This window comes from Papaver somniferum, chromosome 5 (assembly GCF_003573695.1).
Source record: "Papaver somniferum cultivar HN1 chromosome 5, ASM357369v1, whole genome shotgun sequence".
In the NCBI taxonomy this organism is placed as follows: domain Eukaryota; kingdom Viridiplantae; phylum Streptophyta; class Magnoliopsida; order Ranunculales; family Papaveraceae; genus Papaver; species Papaver somniferum.
In genome coordinates this window covers 151,192,074-151,201,431 of record NC_039362.1, presented here as the reverse complement: position 1 = coordinate 151,201,431, position 9,358 = coordinate 151,192,074, and the positions used below count along the sequence as shown (strand labels likewise).

Sequence of the window (9,358 nt, the reverse complement as noted above, 5' to 3'; positions counted from 1 at the left end):
ATTAGTAGTAACTAGTATGTAGTAATAACATATGTAGTATGTAATATACTAGTAGTAACTAGTATGTAGTAATAACATATGTAGTATGTAGTATACTAGTAGTAACTAGTATACTAGTAGTAATATGTTATGTATTGATACTACATATTGATATGTAGGATGTTATGTATGGATACTACATATTGATATGTAGTATGTTATATATTGATATGTAGTATGTTTGATATGTAGTATGTTATATATTGATACTACATATTGATATGTAGTATGTTATGTATTGATACTACATATAAAAAAAATTGTTATGTATTGATACTACATATTTTACTACTAGTACTAGTTACTACTAGTTTACTATAGTATACTAGTTTAGTATAGTAAAGTAGTTACATAATTGACTAGTAACAATAAGATATTTTTGTTACTACTAGTATAATACATATTAATATGTAGTATCACCCTATTGATACTACTAGTATGTAATAACATACTACTAGTAACATTTACATGTGTTGATACTAATTAGATCTGGAAGGGTGTTTTAGGAATTTATAAAATACACTTTATAGTCTCCACGAAGTTTTTGGACTAGAAAGTAAATAATCTAGTCCAAAAACATGTTTTTGGACTAGAGAGTAAATCTTTTCCACTGGTGGACTAGCCATTAACTGGGTCTGCTAGAACTGGACTAGCCAGTAATTCCTACATAATTAAATACATACCTCTACTACGGTGGGGATCGAACCCCTGACTTCCTCCTTACTGGAGTTGATGGGATACCACTGAGCTATGTTCTTGGATCCAATATACATTGTTGACTAAGATGTGCAAGTGGGGTGATGTTGGTCGACTTTCTTATACAAAGTTGCGGGAAAACTGCCGGGAAGAAGAGATTTACATTTCAAATGAAAATTTTGAAATGAGAAGTAAGAAGCGGGAAAACTGCCGCGAACAAGAGATTTACGTTTCGAATGAAAATTTTCAAATGAGAAGGAATTTTCCCACATAATAAAAGGTTCTCAAAACATATTTCTCATGCTTGGATAGAAAACCAGTAATTTATATGAGATTATGTGGTTGTTTTATAGTCCCGTCTAAACCTCATAGCTTAGTCTTAGAGACTTTGGTTACCCGAAGTATTTATTTAGGTAAGGGCAATTTCATAGTTACTGGAATATTTGTTGCATGTATTTTGGTAAGTGTAATCTGGTGATTTTCGCAGTTTGTGAAATATTTGTTGCCGGCAAAGGTAATCTGGTAATTTTCGTAGTCCCTGAAATATTTGATGCACTTATTAAGGTAATGGTATTCTGGTCATTTTAAAAAAATATCTGCTTTAATTCATATCACGTTGATTTACACCAGATGTCTATCTCCAGTAATCTGGTAAGGGTAGTCTGGTCATTTTGACGGTCTAAAAAATATTCATTGCATTAATTTTCAGTAAGGCTGGTCATTTGCACAGTCCCCGAAGTATTTGATGCACGTATTAAGATGAAGGTATTTTGGGCATTTTCCAAAAAAATATGTTTTGTTTCATATCTAATGATCAGAATGTATACCTAATGTTTATCTCTATTGATCTGGTAAGAGTAGTCTGGTAATTTTGACAGTCTACGAAATATTTGTTGCATTAATTTCCAGAAGGGTAATCCGATCTTTTTCACAGTCCTATAAGTATTTGATGCTCTTCTTAAGGTAAGGGTAAGAGTAATCTAGTCATTTTCAAAAAAAAAAGAAAGTTTTATTTCCTATCTAATTGACCAGAATGTATACCTGGGGTTCTATCTTTAGTAATCTGGTCATTTTTATGGTCTCCGAAATATTTGTTGCACTTATTTATTGTAAGGGTAAATTGGTCTTTTTCATAATCTAGAAGGATCACTTATTAGTATAACGGCAGTCTGGTCATTTTCAAACTGTTTTATTTTCATATCTTTTTTTTTTTTGATAAACAAGGAACCTTTTCGTTAATGGAAATTCGAGGTTACAACGAGGTTACATGGCTAAATCCACCGTGGGACCATGATATCTGATATATTACATCTCAACCTCATCTGAGTGAGAACCTGAGGTCTATATCTAATAATCTTATAATCGAAGCCAGAGTATGCATACAATATGCCAGAATAAGGTTTGTTTAAGGTTTCAGAGAATATTCTTAAGGAATCTTACTTGTAAGTGGATGGATTCATCGTTCTTACCAAGTTTCCGACTTATAGTAGTCAACTCGCCTCCAGGTTTCAATCTCGGAGCCAGGGTATGCATACAATATGCCATAATAGGGTTTGTTTAAGGGTTTATAAAATATTCCGAAGGAACCTTACATGTAAATGGATGGATTCATCATTCTTACCAAGCTTCCGACTCATAATAGCCCACTCACTACCAGGTTTCGATCTCGGAGCCATGATATGCATACAATATGCCAGATTAGGGTTTGTTTAAGGTTTCGGAGAATATTCCGAAGGAATCTTACCAGTAAATGGATGGATTCATCATTCTTACCAAGCTTCTGACTTATAGTAGCCCACTCACGGTCAGGTTTCGATCTTGGAGCCATGGTATGCATACAATATGCCAGAATAAGGTTTGTTTAAGGCTTCGAAGAATATTCGGAAGGAATATTACTTGCAAGTGGATGGATTCATCATTCTTACTAATTTTCTGACTTATAGTAGTCCACTCACGACCAGGTTTCGATCTCGGAACCAAAGAATACATACAATATGCTACAAATAGAGTTTTTTTTAAGGTTTCGGAGAATATTCCGAAGGAATCTTACTTGTAAATGGATGAATCCATCCTTATTACCAAGTTTCCGACTTATAGTAGTCAACTCACCTCCAGGTTTTGATCTCGGAGCCAGAGTATGCAGACAATATGCGATAATAAGGTTTGTGTTAAGGTTTCAGAGAATATTCCGAAGGAATCTTACCTGTAAATGAATGGATTCATCATTCTTACCAAGCTTCCGACTTATAGTATCCCACTCACGACCAGGTTTCGATCTCGGATCCAGGGTATGCATACAATATGCCATAATAGGGTTTGTTTACAGTTTAGGAGTATATTCCAAAGGAATCTTACCTGTAGGTGGACGGATTCATAGTTCTTACCAAGTTTCCAACTTATAGTAGTCCACTAACGAACAGGTTCCGATCTCAGAACCAAAGAATGCATACAATATGCTAGAATAGAGTTTTTTTTTAAAATTTCAGAGAATATTCCGAAGGAATCTTACTTGTAAATGGATGGATTCATCATTTTTACCAAGTTGTCGACTTATAGTAGTCAACTCGCCTCCAGGTTTCTACCTCGGAGCCAGGGTATGCATACAATATGCCATAATAAGGTTTGTTTAAGGTTTCAAAGAATATTCCGAAGGAATCTTACCTGTAAATGGATTGATTCATCATTCTTACCAAGCTTCTGACTTATAGTAATCGACTTAGGGCCAGGTTTCAATCTCGGAACCAAAGTATGCATACAATATGCAATAATAGGGTTTGTTTAATGTTTCAGAGAATATTCCGAATGAATATTACCTGTAATGGATGGATTCATCATTCTTACCAAGCTTACGACTTATAGTATCCCACTCACGACCAGGTTTCAATCTCGGAGCCAAGGTATGCATACAAAATGCTAGAATAAGATTTGTTTAAGGTTTCGAAGTATATTCCAAAGGAATCTTACCTGTAAGTGAATGGATTCATCGTTCTTACCAAGTTTCCGACTTATAGTAGTCAACTCGCCTCCAGGTTTCGACCTCGGAGCCAGGGTATGCATACAATATGCCATAATAGAGTTTGTTTAAGGTTTCAGAGAATATTCTGAAGGAATCTTACCTGTAAATGGATGGATTCATCATTATTACCAAACCTCCAACTTATAGTAGTCCACTTAGGGCCGGGTTTCGATCTCGGAACCAAAGAATGTATACAATATGCCACAATAGGGTTTGTTTAACGTTTCAGAGACTGTTCCAAAGGAATCTTACCTGAAAATGGATGGATTCATCATTCTTACCAAGCTTCCGACTTATAATATCCCACTCACGACCAGATTTCGATCTCGGATCCAGGGTATGCATACAATATATCAGAATAGGATTTGTTTAAGGTTTAAGAGTATATTCCAAAGGAATCTTACCTGTAAGTGAATGGATTCATCGTTCTTACCAAGTTTCCGACTTATAGTAGTCAACTCGCCTCCAGGTTTCGATCTCGGAGTCAGGGTATGCATACAATATGCCAGATTAGGGTTTGTTTAAGGTTTAGGAAAATATTCCGGAGGAATCTTACCTGTAAGTGGATGGATTCACAGTTCTTTCCAAACTTCCGACTTATAGTAGTCCACTTACTGACGGGTTTCGATCCTGTGCACTTACTTGCATTTTTAGTCTCGAAATCTTCCAATCCTGTGCATTTCCTCAATCTCGTTTTAAAAATGGATTCCCGAATAGAAATTTGATCAACCTTATTATCCGAAACCTACTATTTGGTATGGACAAATATATCTCAATCTGATAACATTGTCCACGTGAAATAAGTTTTGTATTGTTATCAGACAAAATATCCGAAATTTATATCAAAACCGGACTCGTCTCAGAAATTGATTAGTGATTTGAAATCTGGTCTTCGAAATTGTGGCTAATTTTGAACCGTTGATTTTGCGATCCGCAAGAAGAAAAGACCTTGATTTTTAACCCTCCATTTCATTGGGATCCGTATGACCAAAATAAGATAACTATTGACCATCGATTAGGGATAATAAAGATAAACGGTTATCAATTGTTAACGTGGCTTTTGTTTAACCACATCCGTTTCTTTCACATCTCCTGTTATCATCGAAAACTTAACGAATTCGAGAAACAACAAGATCCCCAAATTTCCCCATTTTCTTTTCTTATCCCGCTCCAAAAACCAGATCGAAAGATGAACTCCACCTTCATCATCTTCTACATATTTTAACCTTTTACATATGTCTGTCTCTCGGCCTCCCCTTGCAAAACCAGAGAGCAAAACGAAAACTTTTACCTAAATACCACCATGAACCAGAGAAAGAAAGATGAACCCAGCCCTCAAAAGTTCATCTAAAACCTAAACACCAACACCACATCATCCCAACCTTCACCACCTCGAGAAACCCCCACCACCTTCTTCTTCTTCCTCCATCTTCTTCTTCTTCACAGTCAAAAGTTGTGATTCACCAGCAACGAGGTAAAATTGATGGTTTATTTTATGATTATCTCTTTATAATTTAAATGGTTTGATTTTTATTTAACTTTTTTTTTTATTTTATGATTTAGAGGTTTTCTGATGATGATGTAAAAGTTATTAGAAGTTCAATTTGTTGATCTTCAATGTTTTTTTTACTTATTTTTTGATCAATTAGATTTTAGGGTTTTAATGTGATGTGTCTGTTTTGCAGATGGAAGTTCTAACATAAAAAAAAAGTGAAGTAAATCATCTTCCTGGTGCAGAGGTTAAAATCAAAACAACCAATTTCGATTGAGAACAAGAATGGGTTTGTGGCTGTGTAGGTTTGTTGAGCTTAATGGTGCAGGAAATCAAGGTGATGTTATTTGATGTTCTTTTAAACTGGAATTGGAATTGAGTAATAAATGTTATGAAATCCCTAGCTTACTTTTAGTTTTTGCTTAGTTTACTCGGATTGGAGTCACTGATTCAAACCAATCAACAAGCAGATGGTATTCATCCATAACCACTGGGAGAAGCAATTCTTCTCCCTCAACACCGAAGTTTAATTTGAGAAATGGTTTTTATTTGAGTAACCGTTATGAATCAACCTCTGCAGCAGCATCAGATGCCACAGATTCACCACCTGCTGAAAAGTTTGAGTACCAAGCAGAAGTACTTGAACTATTTTTTTTTTTTTTTTTTTTTTTTTAAATAAATCTTTTTCTGGGGACTTATGGAATTTGATATGTTTTGCGTTGACAGGTTAGTCGTTTGATGGATCTCATTGTTCACAGCTTGTAACAAAGAAGTATTTTTCCAAGTGCTCATCAGGTATATCATCCAACAATTTGTTTCGCGAATATGAATTCAAGGTGCGTTGCTTGGCTCTGGCCCTACAAGTTACTGGCGTTGCTTGTCATTATGCCTTTCAATCTCTCTCCTCATTGCACCGTTTGCTAAATCTACCAAGATAAGTGGTTCTAATAAGTAATGAACAAAATTCTTCACCTGTAAAAAATGCATTTTCATCTCAATACTACGTGGTGTTGGGACATGACTTCTCAGTGGTATTAAAATTTCTTTATGTCTAGGCGTCGAGGTTTTTTTGTCTTCTTTAAATTATGAGGGGACTAGGCAGTAGGAGCTAAAATTATGGAATGTTTTATTATTTATTAAGAATCTGAAACCGTTTCCTTGATTTTGTTGCAGGGAGGGTTCATTGACCGGGATGCTAGGGATGCTGCTCAAGCTGAAGCTCTTGGATTAGTTGAAGCGCCGCAAAGGATTAAGAAGAAAAACTATAGGAATATGATTATTGGAGGCGATGGTACTAATCTGCCATATCTGCTATTTACATTTTGAATGTAGCCAATAGTTTTAAGTATCTTTAGCTTTTTACAATTTGTGTGTTTCACTGTCAGTTTTAGTTTAAGCATCTTTAACTTTATATCATGGCAGGTTTAGTTTAAGTATCTTTAGCATTCAAAACCGTTGCAGTAATGTTGGTAACTCAAGAACTGAGCACCATGTGAATTCACTTGTTTTTAACTGTTTAGCATTCTTATTCCATCACAACATGGTTCTCTACACCTAGTGTACATCCAATTATAATATTAGCATCCTCGATCAATTTTTTTTTAATAATATTAGCATCACATAACTGACAGGTTTCCTGTCAAATTCATTATGTTCAGGGAATCTATTCTTGTTCTTCTTTTCCTCCTTTCTCTCTTTTTTTTCTTTATCATTTTCTCCTCTCAAGAGTTTAAATGACAAAATTGAAATCATACCAATTCTGAGAAAAGTTCATTGAGTTACGCTTATTTTTGGGTGATTTTATCTTGTCATACTGTTCTTCAACTTGGGAATTTCATTTAGGGATTTTGATATTTTGCATGTTGAATTGAGGCCTACTGTTAGTGTCTCTGATTGAATAGAACTCTCTCCAAGTTCCATTTAACATGTAGGAGTCAATAAATTAAGGAAGGGTTCAATGTAGATTGATAAGAAATATAATAGACATCCGTAACTCGATCATCTCGTCACTGGAATTGTGTTGTTGCTCCTGCTGAGAGTAATTGGTGGTAATCACTAATCAGTACCTGGGTGCTTTTGGATTGGAAGCTTAGAGGGTTAGTTCAGCTTTCTTCCTTCCCCCTTTTGTTGTAAACATATGCTTCCTTGTATCCTGCTTGTAAATATTGGCTGAAATTCTTGGTTTTAGTTGTTATACGTCCATTTAATTACGTTGCTGATGTTCTTAACATCGTTAAAAATCTCCATAATGGATTGTTCCTACTAATTGGTGATAAATTTTCATGGTTCAGAACATCTGATCCTTTGTGCTACATATGGTTCTGTATTTCGAAGCATGTCACTTGCTCGATATTTTTCCTAAGAGAAATGTATTCATTTGGGATGCCATGCTTTTACTGCTAAATCACATCATACTGGAAACGCTCAAATACTTGGGCTCTTTTCCTTGTTAACATGTTTGGTAGATGTGAATCTCAAGCCTGGTAACATAAATGATCGCTTAAGTAGTCGCTTACCGAAGGTGGTTTGGTCCACTTTGAATCTCTGTGAACGCATGCAAATTCTAGGAGTGCGATTATGAGTGAATGCATGAATGTAAGATATCTGGCCATCATTTTGGACAAATTAAGGTAAACCTCTTTACTTTTCTGGGTCTGATTCTGGAATGCCATGGAAATGGTTGTCTGTCATTCGGTTTTGTTGGGAATCTTCATATACTGTACTTTGAGAAGTTGGATAGTTGATAGTTAATGTAAATGTGCATGCATCATTATTTGTAGTGCATATACATGTACTGATATAAGAATCATGATACAATTCAAACACAACCCGATAATAGTTCATTTTTATGCTGTCAGTTCACTTGGTATGGTAAAATGAAATCTCTATGTGGTTCCCTATGCATTTTAGACATTGAGGATAAGGTACGAAAGTGTTAATTGTTACACCTGACATGGTTTCCAGTAGATCATTGTCCAGATAGTACTAATTGTTCGATAGCCAAGGGGTTACACTTAATAAATGAAAAACTCTTTAGTTAAGTTGCTGTTGATTCTAAAATGCAAATGAAATGTTTCGTGGCTTTCATTTCCTTTGCTTACGGTATACTGTTCGTAGAATTTTGGGCGGAGGCGCTATTTATACTCTGTTAGACGTTTGTGCCAGAGCTTGGAAAAATAATACGAGATGGTAAACTTAACCACCACTTTGTCTCATTCTTACTGCATTTAGTGTCCAATATCCTTTGTTCCCAGATGTGGTGCAATTGAGTGAAGTTACATTTCTAGAGATTGAACTTAAATTAGTCAATGCTTGTAACTTAGGCAAGATCATGGGGTGTTCGTGCTTGCGTTGTTACTTTTATCTTTGGTTTGCTCTTTTCATTCATATTTTATTTGTATGGTGACATTATTCATGGATTCTAGTGTGTATCATTTTCTAGATAAATTGATTGCGCTAGCATTTTAGCTGGTGTCGTTGCTGCTGCTCACGGGTGGACTTGGTCTATAAATATGCTTTGTTTCTTACACCTACTTGGAATCATAAATCTCAACAGTAGGGTGATATGATTAAGCTAGGCTATCTATGTTAAATCTCACCAGGGAACCTTTTTTGGTTAGTTCAACATATTGTTACTCTTAAACTTCAATTGAAAATTTGAAACAGACATGAAGGGGACCTTTTTTGGATAAAAACTTTGGTGTCTTGTTTTTCACCTTTGGCCTCTATTTCTGCTGCCAAATCTCTCTTTTTTTGAACTTTCTTCCCCTTTTCCCACAGCCAGCTGAATTCTCAATACGTTGCTCATTCAGCGATGCATTGACTTGTGCATCTTATGCAACTGCAGCTGATATGGAATTGGTTGGCTATCAAATGACTACAGTGGCCCATCTGAAGCAGTCCCATAAAATTATGCTTAGGACCTCTTGCAAAAGAATAAACAATCTGGATCAGATAATATGGAACTGCTAGTGGCAGAAATTGGCAGAATCAAGTAATCATCTTTAGATTTGTTTTGCTGCTGGATGGTATTTGCATCTTTAGGTCTCCAATTTAACTACATTGAATCTGTTACGCGGGCTCATGTAGTCGTAATTGTGTCACCATAGTTGCTC

The 9,358-nt window shown here is 35.5% G+C and overlaps 1 long non-coding RNA gene across 4 annotated transcripts; it reads left to right on the top strand.

The window, feature by feature from the left end:
* The first annotated feature begins 4,859 nt into the window (after positions 1–4,859).
* Positions 4,860–9,358, top strand: LOC113283196. 4 transcript variants are annotated; one of them, XR_003327380.1, is made up of 4 exons: positions 4,860–5,225; positions 5,437–5,879; positions 5,970–6,534; positions 9,024–9,358. It is a non-coding gene; the product is annotated as an uncharacterized LOC113283196 (long non-coding RNA). The 4 variants fall into 4 exon arrangements; XR_003327381.1 differs by having other exon boundaries at positions 9,091–9,356; XR_003327379.1 differs by lacking the exon at positions 9,024–9,358 and adding an exon at positions 8,361–8,668.